This window comes from Hyperolius riggenbachi, chromosome 1 (assembly GCF_040937935.1).
Source record: "Hyperolius riggenbachi isolate aHypRig1 chromosome 1, aHypRig1.pri, whole genome shotgun sequence".
Lineage (NCBI taxonomy): Eukaryota > Metazoa > Chordata > Amphibia > Anura > Hyperoliidae > Hyperolius > Hyperolius riggenbachi.
This window is the reverse complement of record NC_090646.1, coordinates 536,440,622-536,468,106: the sequence shown is the minus strand read 5'-3', so window position 1 is coordinate 536,468,106 and position 27,485 is coordinate 536,440,622. Positions and strand designations below refer to the sequence as shown.

Genomic DNA, 27,485 nt, shown 5'->3' with positions numbered 1-27,485 from the left:
ACTGTGCACTGACAGCCTGCAGTACCGCTACAGTACATCAGGTGTCATGATGCGGTGGTGACGTGATGATGACTTGACGTTCAAAGCAGGCAGCCCAGGAGGAGTCAAGGAAGGTGATTGCACTGCTAATCTTATTTCTTCTTCCATTTGGAGGCATCGCGCATCACCAACTCCCTAGCGGTTATGTCCTTTTGCCTGCGCCCCCCTTCTTCTACTTGCTGGTCTGCGCCCAGGGCGATCGCCCTGCGTGCACTGCCCAAGAAACGGCCCATGATGCACACATTATATAAATGTAAGTGATTTTATTTTTAGATTTCATTTAAAGTAAAGTGGTCATTATTAATATTTAAAGCAGCACAGCCTGAAATCTTTAGCTTGTCCCTAACATTACATCTATAATCGTTCAACTTATATTAGTAAGTAAATCAGGTTCTGTACAGTATAGTATACAGAACACTCTCTGTTACTTGCGGGGGAATTTATTGAACAATAATTCAAGATATATGATGGAATGAAACAACTCTGACGGTTTGCAGTATAAGCAGACAGTAATCTGATACAGGGGTCTACGAGTGAAATATGATTTCTAGAGGGAGGCAGCTGCTTTGGCATGAAAGAGTTAACTTGCAATGTGTTCCTCCAGTTGGCAGAAGTCTTCAGCATGAGAGCTACAAAACTAGCGAGTGTAACAAGTGCTGTGACCACTCCCAGCGTTTTGCATCGTGTCCGCTCTCAAGAACTGTCAAAGCAGGTTGATTAACTTAATGAGCAACTTGCCATCTATGAGGACAGCGCTGTGTGTAGCTGGGCCACCAAGTGGGAGGTAAGACTTTCTTCCTCTTATTTATCAGACTGGCTGTGTAACCCTGATGAGCAGCATTATGGTGAATCAGGCTCTCATCTGTATGACAAGCACAGTTATGAGGGAAGTTTAGTGCTTGCTGGTGTCTATCAAATACCAGTAAAATCAATTGTGTTAGTTTGCTGAATCTGCCTGTCATATTGACTTCCATTGTCGCTAGCTGCAATCTCACTATCACAATAGCATTACATGAAGTGGTTTCTTTACCAGTCACTTCAGATTTTCATCTTCTGTACTGTATTTTCTTCTTCCAGTTATCAGATTAGCTATTCCCAGGTATCTCTTGTTCTGTTTTCCTAAGCTGAGGTCAGCCGGGAGATCTGACAGACAGTTCTTCTCTAAATAGTGTGCTATTCCTTCCCCCGCTGAGCATGTCAAATAATAGGTATTGCTCTCCCTTGTCCATCAGCATGGGGGGGAAAAGCATCAACTTCCGAAAATTGTACAGGCGGCATAGCATGGCAGAGAGCTGTGCGTCCAATCGCCCGCATGATGCTGCACTGAGTTCAATATTTTCCCTTCTTACTACAGACCAAGTAAGCTTTTCTTTTACATAGCCTGACAAAATAACAAAACTAATGTAAAGAACTGTTGTTTGGATTTGCACCTGCTATGTAGCTTGTGATTTACTGCACTTGGAAAAAAAAATCACTAGTTATGTATTTGGGCTCTATATTTCACTGCTGTTTCCGACTTTAAAAACGCAAGAACGCTGGCTCTCAAATGTAAATTGCGGGTAATGTACGCATTTCCACTAATGCGATCCGACTTTGATCCAGTTTGGTCTGATTGCAACTATCGAACCTGTTGAATTTTCTGAGTGTTTGCACATGTGTAGAAAAGTATAGTAGAGTTGGAAAATCTGAGATGAATTGTTGTGCAATGCGCTTTTCTTGAGATTCAACTATGAAAAGATGCAAAAAAAACAAAACATTTTTTTCCTAGTTAACCCACAAAAAAATGCAAAATGCAATCACAGCAACAAAAAGACAAAACACAGATAATCACAGAAAATACACGCATGCTGAAAAATGGTAAAAATCACTTTGAAGTCACACTGAGTTTGCAATAATGTAATGGAAATGAGTCCTTAAAAAAATTGCTGTATTTGTAAATACAGTGCACATTTTTTTATTCTGTGATAACCCTGTGGGGTTGATTTAAAACAAACCTGAAGTGGCAACTGTACCTATTATATCTTATCCTTTATAGGACTTTCCTGGAATGCCTTAATGGTATCTTAAATTTAAACATTAAAATCTTCATTTAAAGTTTTAACTGTCTCAGGTACATGAGGGTAATGCTGTTTTATGTTTCTGTAGCACCCATACAGACAAATCTTGATCTCTTGAACTCGTGACCTGTTCTCCTCACTCAGATGGGATTTTCTCAGCCACACAGAGTTTTACAACCTCTAATTACTTATTGATGAGCGTTGCACTACAGTCTGACTGCAGAGAAACTGTAATTTAGATCCCTGATTCTTAAATGTTACAGCGAGAAAAACAGCCTAGTTCTAAGTATGTCCTATACATACACATGTTTATCACACCATGTCACATGCCACTTCAGGTAACCTTTTAACAAAATATTCATGCAAAAAATATAATTGATAATTGTGTTTATATTACATATTTCACGAGAGCAGAAATTAGTTTTTGAATCCAACTGCTTCTAATTGGATGAAACCATTGTAAAGTCATTGAACTTCTTCTAAAAGTGTATATCCTGTACTCAAAAGGAAAAATAACCAGATCTTATTCAATCATCTCTATGACTGAAATATATTAACAAGTTGTGTAAAGCTCAACACACACCATACAATCTAGGTTGTTCAATCTTACCACTTTCATGTAGTGTAAGAGCCTATCCAATCAATCATTCAAGGTATTTTCAATCTGTTGGCCCTTATACTACATAGATTTGGTAAATCTGTACAACCAAGATTGTATGGTGTGTGTTGAGCTTTACACATACATAGCTCTGATAACTGCAATTTTTTTCATGGCACTGCACAATGTAAGCACTGCATATTTTATTGGGAAAGCTACCTTGCTTTTGCTCTCGGCTGTTAGTGAGATGGGAGTGATTACTGCATTTACAAATATTGAGCCAGACTCCCTACAGAAATGTAAACTCCCTTCTCTCTGTGGAATTAATTTGTTAGTGTAGTAAACCCAACAGAGCAGTAGAGGGGCAGGTGTGGAGGTTAGGCTATAGCTTCGTACACATGTTCAACAATTCTCAGCAGAAGAGGCTGGTGGTGGCTATCTTAGCCAATAGTGTAGCATGTGTGTGGTGTTTCCCGACCCTCTCGATGCATCAGCGGCTTATCCACAATGACAGATCAACTCGGCCAAGGACTTTGTTCTCTCCCTCTGACTGTCTGCTCCCCCTTTACAGCAACAGAAGGTATCGCTAGCCTGTAGGCTAATGACATATCTGTACAGAACTCAGCCCCAAATGTCACCTGAGTGACTGAGTCTTGATCTCTGCTGGGCAACATTCATTGTATGTCTGTACCCAGCGTTAGGTTTTGGAAAATTCAATTGATAGACTCGCACACCTATGGTAGAGCAGTGCTGGTGCTGGAACCTGTAGCAGCGATAATCCAACAGTCAAAAGAGGGATTCGCACACAGTCTTCAAGGAACAACGTGCTTTTATTGTTCCAATGTACACAAAATGGCATCAGGAATGGGTTAAAGTTGGAGATGAGGTTAGAGTTTGAATTCAGGAAGGGGTCAGCATTAGCAGGGATGTCTAGAGTTGGTGTCAGCATTTACACTAAGCCGTATATTGTTGCCATGGTTTTCAGAAGGTTTCCTAAACAATAAAATGTAAAAACTGTGAATTGAAATGGCATTCCGGTGCAGAATGACTTTTATAGTTGATGGTACATTTATTTTTAAATTTGAGTGTAAAAAAAAAACCCCAAAAACTTTTAAATTAAACACTAACAACTCCCCCAGTCTTTGCCCTTCCGTCCATAGTAAACATGGAATACTGTATGTTCTTACAGCATTTATTTCATCTATAGATTAGATCAGCCTTTCTCAACCTTTTTACCTTGGAGGAACCCTGTAAATAACTTTTGGATCTCAAGGAACCCCTGCAAACAATTTGTTGGTCTCAAGGAACCCCTACATGTATTTTTCAGGAGGCATGGTCTTAAAGTAGGTTAGGCTGCTAATTTCACTATCTCCTATTACACTGCCACTTATTATACTGTCTCCTGACCCCCCAATTTAGGCAATTTAGTGCTTCTTGTTACAGTACAACCTATTATAATGTGCTCTATTATACTTCCCCCACGATGGGGTAAAATGCCAAGGAACCCCTGCAGAGTCCTCAAGGAACCCTGGGGTTCCAGGGAACCCTGGTTGAGAAAGCCTGGATTAGATAATGTAGAAAAAAAAATACAGCGTACTGTATATATTTTTCCATTCTGCTATAGTGAGTATCTTTCTATTAAAAGTGAGTTATGCAGCAATACTATAAAGGTATATTGGATTTTTAGCAGTGACTATACTGTAGTTGAGAAAACATGGACACATCTGGAGAAGCAACGTGGATTTATTACATTAATTTCTCACTCTAGGCACATATGTGACTACAATTGTAGGACTGCTATTAAAGCAACTTTTTAAAGTGAGTCTGAAGTGTAAATATAAAAAGAAACAGATACTCACCTAAGAAGAGGGAAGGCTCTGGGTCCTATAGTGCCTTGCCATCCTTCCTACAGTCCCCACATTCCAGCGCTCAATCTCCATTACCAGCCCCCGACTGATGGGTCGGTGACTGCTCACTTCCACCGCTGCTGGAAGCTTCGGCAATCTTCGGGAGCCTGAGTGTTCCCGAAGACGCGCTGCTCCGTACTGCACACGTGTGAGCACACATTCTCGCACATGCACAATACAGAGCAGCGCATCTTCAGGAGCACTCGGGTTCCCGAAGACTGCAGAAGCCTCCCAAAGTGGCAGAAGTGAGCAGTCTGCTAACGCGGGATCCATCGCTGGAACGCAGAGACCGTAGGAGGAACCGGGAGGCTCTATAGAACCCAGAGCCTTCCCTCTCCTTAGGTAAATATCTGTTTTGTGTTGTTTTAATTTACAATTCAGACTCACTTTAAAGGGGTTCTGTAGCGTTTTTTAACATCAAAAAGTGTCACTTACTTGGGGCTTCTAACAGCCCCCTGCAGATATTCTGTCCCACGACGGTGACCCGCAGTGGGGAATGGAGGATTCTTCAGTGATGGCACGGGACAGAATAACTGTAGGAGGCCGTTAGAAGCCCCAGGTAAGTGACAGTTTTTGATTTTAAAAAAACGCCACAGAATCCCTTTAAAGGGAAGGTCCAAGCAAAATAAAAAAATGAGTTTCACTTACTTGGGGCTTCTACCAGCCCCATGCAGCCATCCTGTGCCCTCGTAGTCACTCACTGCTGCTCCAGTCCCCCGCTGGCAGCTTGCCGACCTCGGAGGTCGGCGGGACGCATTGCGTACATTTTTACGCATTCCAGCTAGTGCAGGAACATTAACTCACACATTTTTACGCATTACTGGTTCAATGCGTACAAATTTACGCATTGAACCAGTAACGCGTAAAAATGTATGTGTTAATGTTCCTGCACTAGCGGGAATGCGTAAAAATGTACGCAATGCGTCCCGCCGACCTCCGAGGTCGGCAAGCTGCCAGCGGGGGACTGGAGCAGCAGTGAGTGACTACGAGGGCACAGGATGGCTGCATGGGGCTGGTAAAAGCCCCAAGTAAGTGAAACTCATTTTTTTATTTTGCTTGAACCTTCCCTGTAAGCAATCTTTGCATATTCTGATATGACAGAGGCAAGGATTTCAAACGTTTGTACCATAGAACAGACAATAAAAAACAAAACAAAAAAAAAACAGGCAAAGCTTGCTGGATCACTTAATTTATCCATAGCCTGCAGCCATGGAGAATCCTAATGAATTGAACTTGTCAAATGATAGATCCTTTAAGGACAACGGAAGTGAGAGGGATATGGGGGGAGGGGGGTGACATATTGTTTTCCCTTTAAGTGATAATAGTTGCCTGGCAGCCCTGCTGATCTTTTGTCTCTAATACTTTCAGCCATATACTCTGAACAAGCATATGCAGATCAGGGGTTTCTGACATTGATGACAAGATTACCTGCGGGCTTGTTTCTGGTGTTATTCAGACACTGTTGTAGTATAATAGATCAGCAGGCCTGCCAGTCAACTGGTATTGTTGAAAAGGAACTAAATGTGGCAGCCTTTATGTTCATATCGCTACAGTTGTCCTGAAAGCTGCATTCTTGCTATTTCTCATCTCCTTTACCAAAAATATATATTAGTCTGCTTATATGACACATGCTAGGGATGGATTAAGGGCTTTCTTTATAAAGTTAGGTCCATAAATATTTGGACAGAGACATGTTTTTCTAATTGTGACTCTGTACTTTACCACAATGAATTTTAAATGAAATAACTCGGATGCAGGTGAAGTGCAAACTTCAGAACTTTGTTTGTCTTACCCAAGCCTCATTTTTAGCTGCACAGAAGAAAACTGCCCGGTCATTTTTCCCCTGATGCTGTGCAAAGCATGATGGGATTTCTGACGTTGTTGTTCTCCTTCTGCTGTTTTGGCGCATTTTTTTATTTGAGATTTGAAGCCTAGCGCGTGCAGGTCACCCCGATCAGGACACAGGACAGTTGGAACTGTGTCTCATGCTCACTGTCACCTTTCAACCAAAAAGATGGCTGCCCCCATGAAAAGATAGCTGCCTCCATTAAATCACAAACATTTGCCTGATCCTTTAAAACAGGGTGGGTAATAGATTATATTACCTATCTATTACAATTACCATAACTAATGCTGGATGACAGTATGCTTGTTTAGGCTGAAGTTCCCCTTTAATAATCATTTTTTGGGGGGAGGGGGGGTGTTAGTGGCATGTAGTGACTCTGAGGGAGTTAACAGGTGGTAACTCAAGGAACTCACACTGACAAGTTGAGCCATTAATCCTTCCCATGTACAGGATCTTCTCAAAAAATTAGCATATTGTGATAAAGTTCATTATTTTCTGTAAAATACTGATAAACATTAGACGTTCATATATTTTAGATTCATTACACACAATTGAAGTAGTTCAAGCCTTTTTATTGTTTTAATATTGATGATTTTGGCATACAGCTCATGAAAACCCAAAATTTCTATCTCAAAAAATTAGCATATTTAATCAGCCCAATAAAAGAAAAGTGTTTTTGCAACAAAAAAGTCAACCTTCAAATAATTATGTTCAGTTATGCACTCAATACTTGGTCGGGAATCCTTTTGCAGAAATGGCTGCTTCAATGCGGCGTGGCATGGAGGCAATCAGCCTGTGGCACTGCTCAGGTGTTATGGAGGCCCAGGATGCTTTAATAGCGGCCTTAAGCTCATCCAGAGTGTTGGGTCTTGCGTCTCTCAACTTTCTCTTCACAATATCCCTCAGATTCTCTATGGGGTTCAGGCCAGGAGAGTTGGCAGGCCAATTGAGCAGAGTAATACCATGATCAGTAAACCATTTACCAGTGGTTTTGGCACTGTGAGCAGGTGCCAGGTCATGCTGAAAAATGAAATCTTCATCTCCATAAAGCTTTTCAGCAGATGGAAGCATGAAGTGCTCCAAAATCTCCTGATAGCTAGCTGTATTGACCCTGCCTTTGATAAAACACAGTGGACCAACACCAGCAGCTGACATGGCACCCCAGACCATCACTGACTGTGGGTACTTGACACTGGACTTCAGGCATTTTGGCATTTCCCTCTCCCCAGTCTTCCTCCAGACTCTGGCACCTTGATTTCCGAATGACATGTAAAAGTTGCTTTCATCCGAAAAAAGTACTTTGGACCACTGAGCAACAGTCCAGTGCTGCTTCTCTGTAGCCCAGGTCAGGCGCCTCTGCCGCTGTTTCTGGTTCAAAAGTGGGTTCATGCTTCCATCTGCTGAAAAGCTTTATGGAGATGAAGATTTCATTTTTCAGCACGACCTGGCACCTGCTCACAGTGCCAAAACCACTGGTAAATGGTTTACTGACCAGGGCAGTTTCTAGGCTAAAATGCACCCAGGGCGAGGGTGTTAAAATTGCGCCCCCCCGCGGAGCCAGGTATACATGCACGCTGTATATGTTAGCCAGGTCTAGTTACACTCAGTATAGGTAGCCAGTTATAGGTCCCCCCCCCCCCCCCAGTATGGGTAGCCAGGCATAGTATAGGTAGCCAGACATAGGTGCCCCAGTATAGTTGCCCCCATTTAGGTGCCTCCAGTATAGGTAGCCGGTATAGTTGCCCCCAGTATAGGTTAGATAGGCAGGTGCCCCCGGTAGAGGTTAGATAGGTAGGCGCCCCCAGTACCGGTTAGCTAGGTGGGTGCCTCTAATATAGGGAATCAGAATAGTTGCCCCCAATACAGGTTAGATAGGTAGGTGCCCCCCCCCCCAGTATAGGTTAGATTAGGTAGGTGCCCCCCAGTGTGGTTAGATTAGGTAGGTGCCCCCCAGTGTGGTTAGATTAGGTAGGTGCCCCCCAGTGTGGTTAGATTAGTTAGGTGCCCCCCAGTGTGGTTAGATTAGGTAGGTGCCCCCCAGTATAGGTTAGATAGGTAGCTGCCCCCCAGTATAGGTTAGATTAGGTAGGTGCCCCCCAGTGTGATTAGATAGGTAGCTGCCCCCCAGTGTGGTTAGATAGGTAGCTTCCCGCCCCCAGTAATGGAGGGGGGAGTCAGCCGCGGGGAGGGCAGCCTGACCTCTCCCTCCCTTCCTCTCCGGGCGCCCTCTGTGCTCCCCCCTCCGAGTGTGACTGCACAGGTAGCGCTGTCTACAGAGCGCATTAGCGCAACTCACCTCCCTCCCTGGTTCCAATCGCCGCCGGTCTCCTCTGCTGTCTTCTCCTCACAGCCGCTGATACAGTTACACACACTGCTACCGGCTAAACAGGAAGCAGCGTGTGTATCTATCAGCGGCTATGAACGAAGAGAAGAGGAGACCGGCGGCGATTGGAACCAGGGAGGGAGGTGAGTTGCGCTAATGCGCTCTGTAGACAGCGCTACCCTTGCAGTCACACTCGGAGAGGGGAGCACGGAGGGCGCCCGGAGAAGAAGGGAGGGAGAGGTCGGGCTGCCCTCCCCGCGGCTGACTCCCCCCTCCATTACTGCGCCCACACTCCTTCAGCGCCCAGGGCGCCTGCACGGGCCGCGCGGCCCTAGAAACGGACCTGTTACTGACCATGGTATTACTGTGCTCAATTGGCCTGCCAACTCTCCTGACCTGAACCCCATAGAGAATCTGTGGGATATTGTGAAGAGAAAGTTGAGAGACGCAAGACCCAACACTCTGGATGAGCTTAAAGTGGACCCAAACTAAAATTACAAGATTTTAGAAATAAAATCTATTTTCTAAATTATAATAATAAATAGCAGCCTTTTTTCAGCTGCATGATGACAAATATAAAATATTTTACATTTATTGGAGAAACCCCTCCCTTCTTTTCATATTGCCAGCAAATTATCCGGCAAACTGGTGGAGTAGATGGTGTCCAGCAAAGGAGGAATTGCTAATGGCTGCCACCTGTATAACCCTAGTTATGCAAAGAGGAGGGTGAAAAAGCATGCACTGAAATGCTCATAAGCTTGAAGGAGTGTTTATTTATCTTTGTATGTGTCAGAGTGGTGCAACTAAATATTTTGAATTAAAAAAATGTTTGGTTTGGGTCCGCTTTAAAGGGACTCTGTAACAAAAATGTCATTGTGTTTTCTACCATCCTACAGGTTCCTAAACCTATTATAATGTGCTCTGGCTTACTGCAGCACTTTATACTATCACCATCTCTGTAATAAATCAGCTTATCTTTCCCCTGTCGGACTTGTCGTCCTGTGTCTGGAAGGTTGCCAACTCTTCAGTGTGATCTGCTATGCATGCCCCCTCTATGCACACTCCCCTGTGTGTGTGTGTTATTTACATTAGCCAGCTTTTCTCTGCTCTCTTATCTTTTACAAGCTGGATAAATCCTCTGTTCACATACTGATGAGTCACATACTGCAGAATTACAGACAACCAGGCAGAGCTGTCTGCAAGAGTAAACAAACAATCAGCTTGTAACTCTTCAGTGAGCTGCAGGGGGAAAGAAACACACAAATGATCTCTTGAGATTCAAAAGGAAGGCTGTATACAGCCTGATTGCGTATGGATGTATTTTCTATGTGTGGACATACTGTACATCAGCCTACTTCCTGTTTTGGTGGCCATTTTGTTTGTTTACAAACAAACTTTTTAAAACTGTTTTTGACTACTTTTAATGCGGCGAGGAGCGGCGAAATTGTGACAGAGGGTAATAGGAGATGTCCCCTAACACACTAGTATGTTTACTTTTGTGTGATTTTAACAATACAGATTCTCTTTAAGGCCGCTATCGAAGCATCCTGGGCCTCCATAACCCCTGAGGAGTGCCACAGGCTGATTGCCTCCATGCCACGCCGCATTGAAGCAGCCATTTCTGCAAAAGGATTCCCGACCAAGTATTGAGTGCATAACTGAACATAATTATTGGAAGGTTGACTTTTTTTGTTGCAAAAACACTTTTCTTTTATTGGTCGGATGAAATATGCTAATTTTTTGAGATAGGAAATTTGGGTTTTCATGAGCTGTATGCCAAAATCATCAATATTAAAACAATAAAAAGGCTTGAACTAACTCAGTTGTGTGTAATGAATCTAAAATATACGAAAGTCTGTTTATCAGTACATTACAGAAAATAATGAACTTTATCACAATATGCTAATTTTTTGAGAAGATCCTGTATATAACTGAACTGAAGAGGCTCTTCTATTTCTCAATAGATGCAGAATTTTTTTCATAATAAGTGAACAAAAAATGACAGCTTACATATTTTAGCCTTGCAGATTCATATAATAATTTCATATCTCAACAAGAACAGCTCCAGAAAAGGAATAATTGTGCATTTGACAGTGTACACGTAACATGCATCCTAATCTCTGATAAGGCCTCGTTCACATTGGGTGCATTCAGAAATGTATTTAAGCACATGATAAAAACCGCCTGGGTTGATGCGCGCTTTATAATGCGTTTCAGTGCTTTGGTGTGTGCTTTTTTTTTTTAAAGTGGACTCATGCATTTTACTTGCGCTTAAACGTGCTTGAATGCGTTTTTGTTAAGCATGTGTTTTGCTTATTTGATGTAGCAGTTGTCAAAAAAGATTTGTTTTCACTTGAAAATGTTTTTTTTAATTTTTATTAGGGGTAAAAAATGCATCTCCAAAGCACATTGCTGTGCGTTTCTTTGCGCTAAAAAAGTGCACCCATTCACCTGCATTGCTATGTGCTTCACAGCGCAACACACGCAAATGCATGCAACACCACATTTCTCAAACGGACAGTAACAAAAAGCATAGATGTGAACTTGGTACATTAGAATTAATAGAAAAAGCTGTACCAAGCAAAGCGCACAGCGCAATGTGCTGTGAAAAGCGTACAGCAACATCCCTAGTGGGAACGAGGCCTAAGGGCTTGTTCACACCGAGGGCGATTTGCGTTTTTTAAGCGATTTTAAAAACGCCCTAAAATTGCTTGCGCAATGAATCCTTATGGGATTGTTTATATCAGCACGTTTCGTTTGCTTTCCGCTTAGCAAAGCGCTGCCTGTACCATTTTTAGGGCATTTTTGCTACAATGGAAGGTATAGGAAAAACGCAAAACACTCACAAAATCGCTTAATGAGGCGATTGCGTTCATACTTTTAAGAATAAATCCTATTTATTATTTTGTGGGTCAAAGAGTTCACTTCCTGACAAAGCGCTTTACACAAAATCGTAGTGCGAAAGTAATGCCGGGAGGAGAAGAAAAAAAAATCACAAAATCGCAAAACGCTGGCCTCGGCAATTGCGATTTTAGATGTGAACAAAGCCTAAGCATTTATACTTTGCAGTGACAGAATCACAGAGGGCAGTTCTGTAGGCAGCAGACAAACTGGAATGGACGGCTCAGGCCTTGCTAAAGCCCAGCGGTGCTCTATAAGCTCTATAACAAAGCTAGATTGAATCGGAGAGCCTGTCACACTTCCACCACAGAAGCATTAAAGTATTATCCCTCACATCTGCTCTTATAATTGAGTAAGTGTTCAATTATTCAAAGCATTGAAAACCCAAATCCAAATTTAAACGAAAGGTTCTCTCCATCGCTGAGGGAATTAAATATGAGCAGCACCGTGGCAGACAAAGTATGCTGATGAAGTGGGAGCCAAAGGGCTATCTGCTCAGCATCATACACTAACGGCAAAAATAATGGCGGATAAAACCTTTCCAGGCCTGAAACCTTTCATCTGCGGCCCATTAGTAGAAGACTTAATGTATATATGTATTTACAATCAGGTTATATTCTGCAAGTCACATAAACAGCACATTACCGATAGATGGGTTCCTTCCATTAAACCCATCAATAGTGAATAATAAATGGCTCCGCTGAATACTTCTAACCAATACTTAAGTGCATTTAGTTTGATATTTGAGGTTATGACAGCATTTTGCCATTAAAATATCAAAATAAATATATAGTATACCTTAGTAGCGGCTGGGTAGTGTACTGTTTAAGGGCTCTGCCTCTGACACAGGAGACCAGGGTTTGAATCTCGGCTCTTCCTGTTCAGAAAGCTGCACCTATTCAGTGAGGAGACCTTGGGCCTGGTAAACACTGCTGCAGCATATAGAGCACGTCCTAGTGACTGCAGCTCCGGTGCTTTGAGTCTGCCAGGAGAAAAGTGTAATATAAATGTTCTGTCTAGTATATCAAAATGGTTTAATTTTACTGCTATAGGAAATGTTTGCTCCACCTCCTCACTTCATACATATGCATCAGCTGGAATCCTACTGTTTGGAGTCTCAAAAAATAAAAACAAAACATCTCTTTGTTTAGCAATAAAGTACCACTATAGTAAGGGAAAATCCATCCCTAAAGGTGTGTACACACATCAGATAAAAGTCTCTGGAAAAGGCAAGATCACAGACCAATTTTACCCCCTCCCATGTAGTATGAGAGCCATACTCTACACAGTCTAGTGTCTATTGAGCTGAACTCCCCATCAGATAAAAATCTTTGTGAGATGTTATACACAAATATGCTGTACACATGCAACAGATCAGTATCTGCAAAAGATCACTCCCTGCAAAAGATCCGTTCCTGCGAAATGCATTCATAGTCTATGATATCTGCAGATCTCATACACACCTTGTTTAACAGACATTCATCTGCAGATCAGATCCACCAGGATGGATCTTCAGATCTGCAGATAATTGTGTGATCTGCAGATGAATGTCATTTAAACAAGGTGTGTATGAGATCTGCAGATATCATAGACTATGAATGTATTTTGCAGGAACGGATCTTTTGCAGGAACTGATCTTTTGCAGATACTGATCTGTTGCATGTGTGCAGCATATTTGTGTACATCATCTCGCAAAATTTTTTATCTGATGGGGAGTTCAGCTCAATAGAATAGACTGTGTAGAGTGTGCTCATATACTACATGGAAGGGGGTAAAATTGGTCTGTGATCTTTCATTTTCCAAAGACTTTTATCTGATTTGTGTACCCACCTTTATTCCCAGACAACCAGTATTGTACATGGGTAATGCACTGCACTGGTGTGATCACAGCATTCTGAATTAAGGAGCATTCTGAAATAAAGTGCCTGAATTGCACAATGGATTTTCAGAGTACAGTCTAAAGGTGGGTACACACGTCAGATAAAAGTCTTTGGAAAATGAAAGCTCACAGACCAATTTTACCCCCTTTCATGTAGTATGAGAGCCACACTCTACACAGTCTATTCTATGGAGCTGAACTCCCCATCAGATAAAAATCTTTGCAAGATGCTGCACACAAAGATGCTGTACACATGCAACAGATCAGTACCTGCAAAAGATCTGTTCCTGCAAAAGATCCATTCCTGCAAAACGCATTCATAGTCTATGATATCTGCAGATCATCATACACACCTTGTTTAACGGACAATTATCTGTAGATCAGATCCACCAGGATGGATCTTCAGATCGGCAGATAATTGTCTGATCTGCAGATGAATGTCCATTAAACAAGGTGTGTATGGGATCTGCAGATCCCATAGACTATGAATGCATTTTGCAGGAACGGATCTTTTGCAGGGACAGATCTTTTGCCGATACTGATCTGTTGCATGTGTGCAGCATCTTTGTGTTCAGCATCTTGGAAAGATTTTATCTGATGGGGAGTTCAGCTCCATAGAATAGACTGTGTAGAGTATGGCTCTCATACTACATGGAAGGGGGTAAAATTGGTCTGTGATCTTTCATTTTCCAAATACTTTTATCTGACGTGCAGGGCAGCCATCAGGGGGGTACAAGTGGGACAGTAGTATGGGGCCCAAGAAGGGTCTGGGGCCCAAACAGTGGCAGTGCCACTCGAGCCTCTGCTGGCAATTCTACCGTGGCATAACACGCAGCAGTTGGTCGTCTCCCTCTTCCCTGCTGCGTGATTGGTGAACACGCATCAATGCAGGGGGGAGGGTGTTATGGGCCCCAGGCAAGTTGCTTTGATTGTACCCCACATACCGTGGCTCTGCTCCCACACAATCTACTTATCAGATTGTTATTTGGTGTGAGGGGGGGGGGGGGGGGGCTGTAGGTTTGCTAAGTATGGGGCCCAGAAAATTCTGATGGCGGCCCTGCTGACGTGTGTACCCACCTTAAGGCTCCCTGCACACTGCAAATCTGATTTGCGATTCCGATTTCCCTGGATGCTATCAAAAGAAAAACGCAGGAAAAAAAATGCAGTATGCAGTACCGATTAAAAATCGGAATTTGGAATCGCATGTGAAAATCGATTAAAAATCAGAATCGCATGTAGTGTGCAGGAGGCGTAAAGCAGGTCACTAGAATAACTTTTTTTTCCCCTTTGCTTAGAAATGCCAGTGTACATCACTTTAATATTATTTCTTGAGGTTCAGTTAATCCAATAATCAGTAGCTGTGGATGGAAGTAGCTACTCCTTGTCCGCACACAGAGCCGCATAGAGCGGCGCACACAGCGCACACATGGGTCTCAGAGACTCGATAGGTGCCCTCAGCAGTGCCTGTACAGACGGGACTCTAAAGGTCCCCTCCACAGGCTTCCTTTACAACACCTGTGACGACACCTGTCCACATGACAGGCGCTCCTGCTGGGTCCCCGAACGGCTGACAGCGGTCAATGCAGGCAAGGGAAGAGAGAGGCAGTGTACCTCTGAAATATTATGGATTATGCACCCTTCCACAGCCTTAGTGTGTTCCACTATGCCGACGCTAATGCAGGGACAGATTCAGAGTAGAAAGTAAGTTTTTATTTATTATGTGGAACAATAAAAATAAAACACTTTGGCCTCAATTCACGGAGCATTATCAAACGTTTATCAAACACTATCAAACGTTTGATAATTTACCTCATGGGTAAAATCTCACTAAGGTGTTATATATTTGTTGAACGTTTTATCGGTAAAACATTCAATAAATTTATAACACCTTAGTGAATTTAAAATAAGATTTTACCCATGAGGTAAATTATCAAACGTTTGATAAAGTGTTTGATAAACGTTTGATAATGCTCCGTGAATTGAGGCCTTTGCTGGTAACTTCTGCACGTAATGCTTTAGCACTAAAGGTATCTGTTGGAAAAACACCATTCGTGACAGTTACCCTTTAAGCTGAATCTGAACTACTGAAACAAAAGCTTCTGTAAAACATGAATTGCTATAAATCACCATCAATAACTAGTGTTTACCAGTTTGAAGTCTACAACATCCCTGCAGGGCTGTAAAATGTATATGGTAATCATGAGGGCTTTAAATATTCATACTCCCCATTGTAACCATATTCAGATGTAACAATCGGCCGCATGGGCTCTGAGTGTCATAAAGAAGGGCATAAAGAAGGGTGGGCATGTCACTCTCATATAGTGAACTGTTTAGACCCTGCAGGGAATAACATGCAGCATTTGTATAGGAACTTATCGTGTCAGCTATGTACAGGGGCTAGTTCAATGCTCAATTTAGTTATTGTTATGTTTTCATACTCATTCATTTCACCTAAACAGAATTTCTAGAGTAGGAAGATTCACCTGGTATTAGTGGCGTAACTGAGGATCTTGGGGCCCTGCTGTGAGCTTTACAAAGGGCCCCAAGCACTCTATTGATATGGAGCCTAACACCTACCAAGGACAGCTGCAGTGTCAGAGAGGTGTAATCAGAGTAAGTAAATAGCTTGTTAAAGATTGCCACTATGCAATGCATAGAGTACCAATAAAAAGCTAATAAGAGCTCTTTCACATTAGGTAAACCATGCACAAACCCAATTTCGTGCGCGCGTTTTGACCTACGGTTTGACGTCAGGAAAGTTGCACTGCGACGCTGATCAGCGACGTTAGTTCTAATTCACCTGACGGGAAAAAGCTTGTGGCGGACAATTAAAAGTTCCCAGGAGTGTCAGGGCCTTTTTCCACTACACGCAGATTCTGCATGCAGAAAACTGACTCCAATGAATGCCTATGGGAAATCTGCATCAGAAAAATTGCGTTCAGTGGAAACAGGCCCATAGGCATTCATTGGAGTCAGTTTTCTGCATGCAGAATCTGCGTGTAGTGGAAACAGGCCCTTAATGTAATGCTCTGGAACGCTTTGTCTACTGTGAAAGGATATTAGACTTTCATGTTACCCCGCTTACTGCATCCTAGGAGCGATCCGTCAAAATGCACGGATCAACTCCTATTGTGAAAGAGCCAGGGCTGGTTCTCTCATGAAGCAAGGTAAAACATTTGCATCAGGCGCAGAGATTACAGGGCAGCATTTTTGTACTGTGTTTACACTAACAGCATTCAGTCAGAGTAGCGAGGGGAGAGCGAGGTGAAAAGGTCATCATTTAGGAAAATCAGCTTGTTGTGCTGTGTGAGGAGTCTGACAGTGAGTGAGGAGGGGGAGGCAGCAGTGTTTCATTTGAGTTGCACAGCAGAAGGGAGGAGGCGGCACTGCTGTCCTGATTGAGGAGGAATGGAGTGGTTGAGGGAGAGCAGTTTGTTTGTCACAGACTCACATCCAGCCAGTGTGCTATTGTGTTGAGCTGCAGCATGTCATGTGAGAACATTAAATGAAGCAGAGTAACTTGTGGGGATCATTCTAAATTGAGGGGGGAACATCCTCACAAGTTTGCCTCAGGAAGCAAAAAGTCTAGAACCAGCCCTGGAAAGAGCCCTAAGATGGATGAAGGCGGACCCCTAGTGGAACCCTCTGGCCCAAGGGGCTCGGTGCGGTCGCAACCTCTGTATGCCCAATATTGCTACGCCCCTGCCTGGTATTAAGGACTTTCAGTGATGAAAGTTTTAACGTATTCTGTGATCACATTTAGTGTCATCACTACTAGCTTGTCTTATTTGGGCCCTGTGCCCTGAACAATGATCAGGGTGCCCTGAATGGTCTTTATGTGGAACTCTATAGTCTTTCTTTCTATAATGTGTGCTAGACAGTAGTGAGCCTTCACTGCGCTGAGCCTGTACTATGAGAAATTTGTGCAGCGCCACATCACATGTTTCTGTCATAATCAAGGTACGGTGTGAAGGACGATTGCTGCTTCCTGTCGCTGTAGATGGGGAACCTGGAGGCCTAAAGGGACTCCGAGCAGTGCCTGTGGGTATGCCTTTAAGCATACCCACGCCCAAAAAAGGGGGGGGGCGTTTTGCAAATTGGGGGCATATGCTTGCGTGCGCCAGAAAATGGGTGTGGCCATGACATTGTGTGGGCGGAGCTAGCGTAATGATGTAACAGCGAGGCATAAGAAAGCAGTGTTTCCATGATGTGGTGAAACGAGGATTCGCATCGTGGGTGTGCAGAAACTGTGTGATGCTATTTATTAGTATACCGTAACCCCAAAGCAGCCAACTATGACCGTTAAATAATAAATGCAGCAACAGTTTCCCCAGACACCAGAAAATAAACGCAATGTGGGCAACATTTTAGCAGTAAATAAATGCAATGTGGGCAACATTTCAGCAGGAAATAAATGCAATGTGGGCAACATTTCACCAGAAAATAAAACACAATGTGGGCAACATTTCACCAGAAAAGAAAATGCAATGTGGGCAACATTTCACCAGAAAATAAACGCAATGTGGGCAACATTTCAGCAGGAAATAAATGCAATGTGGGCAACATTTCACCAGAAAATAAAACACAATGTGGGCAACATTTCACCAGAAAAGAAAATGCAATGTGGGCAACATTTCACCAGAAAATAAAATGCAATGTGGGCAACATTTCACCAGAAAATAAAATGCAATGTGGGCAACATTTCACCAGAAAATAAACGCAATGTGTGCAACATTTCAGCAGTAAATAAACGGAAGGTGGGCAACATTTCACCAGAAAATAAACGCCGTGGGCCACATTTCACCAGAAAATAAACGCAATGTGGGCAACATTTCACCAGAAAATAAACACAATGTGTACAACATTTTAGCAGTAAATAAACGCAATGTGGGCAACATTTTAGTAGTAAATCAACGCAATGTGTGCAAAATTTTAGCAATAAATAAACGCAATGTGGGCAGCATAACACCTGCAAAAAAAAAGAATTTACTCACCTGACAGAAGTCTCCTCTCCTTTGGCGCACAGCTCCTCCGAGATCTTCCTCCTGCAGTCTCCCGCACTGATGGAATAGCAGGGCTACGGGAAGATGGCACCCAAAGCTCTGTACTGGAGACACAAATAGTCTCCAGTACAGGGCTTCGGACACCATCTTCCCGTAGCCCTGCTCGCCTGCCGAACACAATGCAGGCTGGAGTGGGGCTGCGGGCTGCGAACTGACGCGGCGTCTATTACCAGTTGCAATTATGGTGGCCAGAATCCCGAGGCCGGGGATTCCCGCTGCTTAAAGTGGGACGTTTCCCGGGACGCAAGGCATCCTGGGACAGCGGACCCCGAAGGCGGGATGCGCCCCAGGTAAAGCGGTACGTCTGGTCACCGTACTTTAAAGAGGAACTGTAAGGTGAAAATGAACTCACCACCAGTGTGAAGCTGATGGCATGTTTGACAGAGAAAACCCAGTTCTCATGAGGGGAAAAGCCCTGCAGCCAATAGAAATCCAGCTGAAAAGGTGAAACCTCTCCCACTCTAAATAAAATTTGGCCTACTGATGCACAGCCTGTGGGTAATGGTGTGGGTAATGGCTCACTGCTCATTCCTGATCTGCATATGACCCCCCCCCCCCCCCAACAACCTCTGTGCCAAATTATAGCCCCCCAGACCCACTGGTTCACAAGATAGTGTTGATATACCTATCTCAGAAACCAGCGGGACTGGAGAGCTGCAATTTGGCACAGAGGTAGTTCGGTGGGTCCCCTCTCTACCCTCAAAATTGTGTGCGGGATTTATGCGTGCTGAGATATGGAGCCTTTAATATCAGTAGCATAATATAATACTGTAGACCTAGGAGGACCAGTCACAGCATTGGCATTGCAACCTAGTGGAGAGCAGAGAAATAGCAGAAGCAGTAGCACAGGATCAGACACAGCATTGACGTAGCAGCCTGGTGGAGAGCAGAGAAATAGCAGCAGCAGCACAGGATCAGACAAAGCACTGACATAACAGCCTGGTGGTGAGCAGAGAAATAGCAGCAGCACAGGATCAGACAAAGCACTGACATAACAGCCTGGTGGTGAGCAGAGAAATAGCAGCAGCAGCACAGGATCAGACAAAGCACTGACATAACAGCCTGGTGGTGAGCAGAGAAATAGCAGCAGCAGCACAGGATCAGACAAAGCACTGACGTAGTAGCCTGGTGGTGAGCAGAGAAATAGCAGCCGCAGCACAGGATAGAACACATTACTGACATGGCAGCCTTGTGGTGAGCAGAGAAATAGCTGAAAATAATACAGCGTGAAAAGCATTCTGTTTCACACTGAAAAATGTGGCAACATTTTTCCATGATTGCATTTGCAATTCTCATTCTGGGAATGAGAATCACTCCCTGAATGATAATTGCAAACAGAATTGTGGCAGAACAGCAGTGATTTTGCACTAATTTTCAGTGTGAAATTGGACCCTAAGCAATCTGGATAAAATTGGGTATCTATATAAGGAAAAAAGGTGAGTTTCTTCAACTAAGGGAATAAAAAAACAGACACCCCTAGCCCTGCGCACCAGTAGTAAACATGATTCCTACCATACTGCATGAGGCACATTTTCTACACAACACTTACAGAGGAAAAGGATTTGTTTTCTCTCATTTGGTTATCTCTTCTTTTCCAAATAACACACTCTCTGTTCCTATGTTTTGCAAAAGAAAAATTCTCTTCTTACAGTTCTTCTTTAAGGACACACGTGAATGTGAGAACCGTGTCTTTGTTACAGGCACAGCTAAATACTGATGATGCACAGGGCACCATTTGGATAACCCACTGCCTAATTGTGTTGTTAGATGAGATAACCCGTCTAACTGAGCTTGAAAGGAAATACAGCCTAATTTTTTTTTAAAAATGGGAGGGGGTGGGGCACTGCCTAATTATGTTGTTTAGTGAGGCACTATATGTATATACAGGAGAAGAACCATCAGTCCATCAATCAGTTATATCCTTGTTAGGTGCGCCACCACACCTGTCATTCAACTTGCTAGTATGGAAGGATATTCATATATATGTTTAGGTAACACTAAAGCTTGAAGTTGATTTCTCTTTATTACAATACTACTTCACATCACAACAATAATATAATTCCTCTTTATTAAAAGGAAAACACTTAATGGCCACACATGAAGCAGTGGGAATATCCCAACTTGGAGCAAAAAGAACTTGTGTTATATATAGGAAACAACACTAGCTCATTTTGAGCTTTACATCAGGCCTTTATACAAAATATGATTCAATCTCCAAATAAGGATCACCGACTTTAAGCATAGTAAATTAAATGAATTGTAGTCGCACAGTAGTAACTCACAACATCCACCCTACGACCGGGGATTAACCACCATCAAGCAAAGAGGAGTGTATAAGTATATAATGTGCTAACAAATTTAGTGAGACCTTGCCAAATTTGGGGGATAATATTTTGCCTAACTATGTATGGGGGCACGCTGCATAATTAAGTTGATTGGGGGGCACAGATCAATGGTGTTGGGGAGCAACAATGTTTAATTATGTTTGGAGTCCAACCTGCCTAATGATGTTGTTTGTGGGAAAATGCTTCCTAAGATTGTTGTTGGGGAAATGATGCCTTATTGCGCTGTTTGGTAAGAGGGCAGGCTGTCTAATTATGATGTTTGGGCAGTTGTGGTGCCTAACTATGTTGAGAGGCACACTTCATAGTTGTGTTTGGGTCGTATGTTGCATAATTATATTCGGGGAGCACCCTGCCTATTTGTGTTGTTTGAAGGACATGATGGTTGGGGGCAGTGCCTAATAGTCAATGTCTAATAGTATTACTTTGAGAACATACTGCCTAATTGCTGTGTAAGGAATGTGCCTTCGGAGGGCATTTCTGCTTATTTATTTATCACAGATTCAAGAAATGGTTCTTGCTGCATAAGTAAGGGGTACTGATTTCTACTCACAATCCTCCTATGAAAAAAGTAAAAAGAAATGGGTCCGCTGCAATGTCACGTAGCATTTATTTAAGGACGAGTGAGAGTTTGGGGGTATTGGATCATAAACTTGTAGAGTATTTGAGTGTCCAGCATCCTACTATCCCCATCTTCCACCATCTCCCCAAAATTCATAAATCAAGCGCTCCCCCGGAGGGCAGGCCTATAGTTGCGGGCATTGGCTCTCTGGGGGAGCGCCTGAGTGATTGGGGGGACAATATGCTGCAGCCACTTGTCAAGAGACTACCGGGTTACATAAAAGACACGAAACACCTGATGTCTAGTTTAGATGGGGTGGAATGGATTTCTAGCTATAGTTGGATTGCTATTGATGTTAAGTCACTGTACTCTTGCATTCCCCATCACTTAGCCCTTACAGCACTCCAATTTCATTTAGAGAAGTATTCATCCTACTCTTCGGACTTGTGCATTTATATGTGCTGCTCCTGAGTACCTCCTGGCCCGCAACTATTTCATGTTTGATGGCAGCTTCTACCTCTAGAGGTGTGGAGCCTCCATGGGAGCCAAATTTTCTCCTTCCCTGGCAAACTTGTTTATGGGATGGTGGGTGGAGTTCCACATCTTTGAGGGTAGTGGCCATCACTTGGAGTATGTTGCGTGGTACGGGAGGTACATAGATGAATTGTTTGTCATCTGGAGGGGTGGACAGATAGAAGCCAAGGCGTTTGTGTATTTCCTCAATGAGAATTCCTGTAATCTCCTGGCAGGAACGAGCCATATCTTGATGTCACCTTGATGGAGATTTGTTTTCCAGGTTTATTAGAACATGCACCTACAGGAAAAAGTGTGCGGGTAATTCCACTCTACGAGCAGGTAGCTGCCATCCCAGACATACAATCCTTGGCCATTCCTGCGGGTGAATTTATTCGGGCCCGCAGGAATTGCTCTGATGAGGCAGCCCTGGATAAGGAGTTTCTGGTGGTTGAGAGACGCCTGTACGAGAGAGGCTATCCACGTTGGATGGTGGAAAGGGGCAAACGGCGAGCTCGTTCGATCTCCTGCAATCATCTAATACAAGATAATGTGCATACATGCACCTTGCAGGAGAGCCCTGTCTTTGTCACTACGTACAGTGACGAATACTCAGACATAGTCCATATTATCAAGAAATACCTCCAAATTTTAGAGGGGGATGATGACTTGCAACCTCTCCTTCGAGGTGGCATCAGATTTGCCAGTCGTCGAGCTCCAACCCTTGGCTGTCTTCTATCATCCAGCTTGTTTGTCTCTAATTCACAGCTCCCCCACACCTGGTTGTCCACACAGGGCTCATACCGTTACTGTTTTGTGCACAACCAGACACGTCCGATTTTGTCGCTGGCTAATGGAGATAGCTTTAATATGAAGCATTTTGTCAATTGTGGCACTAGAAATGTCATTTATATAGTGACGTGTCTGGCATGCTCTTACTGTATGTAGGGTGTACCACCAGGCCCCTGAGAGCCAGAATTTCAGAGCATTTTTTGGAGGCTGGTTGGTCCACCACTAACATATCGAATGTACTTTCGGAGTACCCATGGAGGTGACATGTCCTCATTCTCCTTTCAGGGTGTGGAGAAAGTCTTTCTGTCGAAAAGGAGAGGGGATCTACAGGCACTGATCAAGAAGAGGGAGGCATTATGGATTTTCCGTATGGGGACAAGAGCTCCAGGAGGCCTAAATGCCAGATGGGATTTGGCACTCATCACAGTGTAGTTTGCCCCACCTCATGAACTATCCACTCTTTTCAGAAATTACAGCCTTCTTGGTTTTGCCGTTGTAACTCTCGGACATATTTTTGTACATGCCTTTTTTGGATTAACTTATTTGAGTGTTTATCTAAAAATGTATGTAGTATTCTCCTATGTTTATAGCTTTTAACTTTGGAGTGTTCGTTGTTTCTTATATGTTTTGTTTTAAGTTCTGTGATCTGGTGACCTGTCATGGGAGGTGTATGACATGTTGTGTTGCTCCACCCTCCTCTTTGTGGGTGTTTCCATGTCAACCCTCCCACTGTCATGTCCTATAAAGATCCGGTCATTTTGCCATGAAATGTGCTATGATTAAGGACCATCTTTAGGTCTGAAACATGTCAGCAAAGTGCTCATTTTACTGTTTTGGGATGAGTCCTTAAATAAATGCTGTGTGACATTGCAGCAGACCCATTTCTTTTTCCTTTGATCCACGGGGTGGTTACCCAGGTCCTGCTTTGTCCCTCATCGAGTGCAGCGGTTCACCTGCCTTTGTGCACAATCCTCCTATGTTGTAATGTTGTCAGGCTTGTCTGACCAATGACTATAGATCAGGCTGTATGCCCATATGACTGACCTATATCCCAGCCCGTAACACCTGCACAAACTCCTACCTAGCAAAGAACTACAATAACCCTGCAGGTAAATGTACCATACAGATTGACAAATAGTATCCACCAAACAGAACCAATAACAATCATACAAGGCACAGTATCACAAGTATAATAGTCACCTGAGGCCTGGAGGATGAGGCAATCCAGATGAGAGTCAGATGACTGCAAGCAAGAGTAATGGTATGCAGATCAGTTGAAAAAATGTAAAGATAAGAAACCGAGAGCCCAATATAGTGCAGTATGTCTTGGCAATTGGAACAAGACAGAACAACAACGGGTAATATACTCACAAGTCTGGGTTACCACCAAGGCAACCACTGGAAATGCAGGTGGGGAGAATTATAACCTGACCCCACTCAGGTCTAAGAAGTCGCTCTCTGTAGACAGGAAAAAACGGGGATGCACCCCTCCACCAAGGGTGGACTAGATCAATGAAGAATGAGGAGTAACAGAGGCGCCATAACTTATATACGACTCATTGGCTGGTCACTTTATACTTGAGGGTGGTAACCACCAACCCCCCTCCTTTTAAATTGTTTCTTAAATATTTTACTCTAATTTGGCGCCTCTGTTACTCCTCATTCTTCATCGGTATGCAGATCAGGCACTTAGCGATAGCGTGGTCAGTACTAGCCAGATGTCAGTCCAGGCAGCGTTCTTGCAAGTCCTTATCCAGGCAGAGGTCGATCCAGGCGGCAAACAGACAGAGTCCAGGTACAATAGCAGAGTCCACAACGGGTAATCCAATAGAGCGTTGTCAGGATACAGGGCAGAATCGGCAACAGGAGTCAAAAGGTTTTGTGAGCTCATACCCAGCAACCAGCCAAAAGCTATCACGGGCGATGTCTGGGGGTGCTCACCATGCTTAAATACAAGGACTAACCAATCAAAAACAAACAGAATTGAAAACAACCAATAGAAGTTCAGCGTGTCAGCTGACTAGCTGACATGCAACACACACACGCGGTTACTGTTTACAACGGCGGAGCGCATACTGAGAGCACGTCCCCCGCCTATCCAAAGGGAGCTGAGCGCCAGGCTGTGCTCCAGTGACGACAGCGGCCTGCTGAGACCCGGAAGCTTGCGCCTCAGCCCGGGTCTCGGCATTCCACCACCATGAGTGCCCCACTGATCGCCAGCCATACAGCCCTCCATTATAGGTAGCCAGAGAGCCCCTTAAGCATAGGTAGCCAGAGAGCACCCCCAGTACAGGTAGCCAAAGAGCCCCTCTGGTCTGTGTAGCCAGAGAGCCCCCCAGTATAGGTAGCCGAGAGTCCCCTCCAAGTATAGGAAGCCAGAGAGACACTACAGTCCACGTAGCCTGCGAATTCCCCAGTATAGGTAGTCAGAAAACCCCCTCAGTTTAGGTTGCCAGAATACCCCCCTCCCCCCAGTATAGGTAGCCATAGAGTCCCCCCCTTCCTCCAGTACAGGTATTCAGAGAGTCCTCTCAGTATAGGTAGCCAGAGACCACGTGCATACAAAAAGGGGGCCTGGAAAAAAAGGATGCAGGATATAGCCGAAATTATATATTTTTATCTAAAACAATATTTTTCATTCATAGCTTATAAACGAAAATAAAGTGCTAAATATGTTGAAAAAATGGAAATGAAATGGCAAAATACCGTCTATAACAAATAACAATATTTACACTTGTATTAAACATAGTAATACAATGGTAGATTTTACAGGTATTTTACTGCAACTATACCTAACCGTACTCTCACACAGATCTCTCCCTATCAGAAACCCCTAGACCCACCACCCCCTTTGTGGAAATATACGTAATTTAATAAACTGTATATTTTACAAATATTGCACTGTAACTATCCTAACCCTACTCTCACACAGAACTCTCCCTGTACCTATCCCTACCTAACCCCTAGACCCCCCTGGTGGTGCCTAATCCTAACCATCCCCCTAGTGGTGCCTAACCCTAACCACCCCCAGGTGGTGCCTAACCCTAACCACCCCCCTGGTGATGCCTAACCCTAAACCCCCCCTAGTGGTGCCTAACCCTAACCCCTCCCCCGGTGGTGCCTAACCCTAACCACCCCCCTGGTGGTGCCTAACCCTAACCCCCTCGGTGATGCTTAACCTCCTTGGCGGTAACCCCGAACGTAGTTTGGGGTAAGCCGCCGGAGGGTGCCGCTCAGGCCCTGCTGGGCCGATTTGTTTAATTTTTTGTTTGCTGGACGCAGCTAGCACTTTGCTAGCTGCGCCAGCACACTGATCGCCGCCGCCCCGCGCACGATCGCCGCTATCCGTCGCGCCGCACGGCCCCCCCCCCAGACCCCGTGCGCTGCCTGGCCAATCAGTGCCAGGCAGCGCCGAGGGGTGGCCCGGGACTCCCAATGACGTCCCGACGTCAGTGATGTCGGTGACGTCATCCCGCCCCGTCGCCATGGCGACGGGGGAAGCCCTCCAGGAAATCCCGTTCTTTGAACGGGATTTCCTGATCGGAGATCGCCGAAGGCGATCGAAGAGGGCGGGGGGATGCCGCTGAGCAGCGGCTATCATGTAGCGAGCCCTGGGCTCGCTGCATGATATAGGGAAATTTTTTTTTTTTTTAAAAAACTGCTGCGCTCCCTTCTGGCAGATTTTTTTATACCGCCAGGAGGGTTAACCCTAACCACCCACCTGGTGGTGCCTAAACCTAACCATCCCCCTGGTGGTGCCTAACCATCCCCACTGCACAAACACCCTTATACACATATAAACAATAATATATGTATTAGTTAAAATACTCAAGAAATAACGTGAGTAGAATAATTTATATATTTTTAATAGAATAAATAGCCTTAAAATCACATACACATTAAAAATATTATAAATAGAAAAAGTTATATATGTATAATAGAATCAATAGCCTTACAATCATGTACGCATTAAAAATCTTAAAATAACGGTAATATTAAAAGCAATATATTAGTAAGATAATAATTTTAAAAATTATAATCAACGAATTATAATTCTGAAAACAAGGTTAATACCAAAAACGATGTATTTCTAATACAATATTTAAAAACGATATTTAAGCATTATATATATGAATATGAATTTTAAAACCATAAAATAAGTGTAAACAAAAATGTACTTGTTACACTCCTGAAAGCAAAATTTAAAAACGAAAAAAATAAGTAAAACCAAAGGTCAAAACGAACTTGTAAACGATATTTGTGATAAACCTTGTTTTGTAAACGAAAACTTTTGTTAACACGATCCCTGCAACCGCTATTTCTCGGGCGCTCAGTAGCCGATATTTTGCATTGCATCCTATGGTGGCGGCATTTTTGTCCATTAGCCATATGCACCTTTTTTTCCTGCTTCCCCAGAGACCCCCTTGTAAAAGAGCTGATCAGGGAAGAAAAGACAATGGTATTTTTTTAATTATGGAGGTGCAATTTATTAGCGTAACATTAGGCCCATCCTCCTGTTTTGATGAAAGTGGACCTGAACTCTTGCACTGGACAGAAGGAAAACATAGGGAAGTGCACTCTTTATGTACTTAGAGAGTTTAGTCTGTCTAATTCCCCTCATCTGTGACCAAGCATAAGTTGTAGTTTGATCACTCCCCTGTGT

At 43.6% G+C, this 27,485-nt stretch overlaps 1 protein-coding gene across 3 annotated transcripts in view; it reads left to right on the top strand.

Annotated features, from left to right (window-relative positions):
- The first annotated feature begins 670 nt into the window (after positions 1 to 670).
- CTXN3 (cortexin 3) overlaps positions 671 to 27,485 on the top strand; it is a 105,219-nt gene continuing 78,404 nt past the window's right edge. Inside the window, exons 1-2 of one of the 3 annotated variants that reach the window (XR_011029387.1) lie at positions 671 to 823; positions 23,108 to 23,367. The gene's annotated coding sequence lies outside the window, so the exon portion shown is untranslated. Of the gene's footprint in view, positions 824 to 12,002; positions 12,024 to 23,107; positions 23,368 to 27,485 lie in introns of those variants that run through there. The other 2 variants (XM_068271649.1, XM_068271650.1) reach the window with 2 other exon arrangements.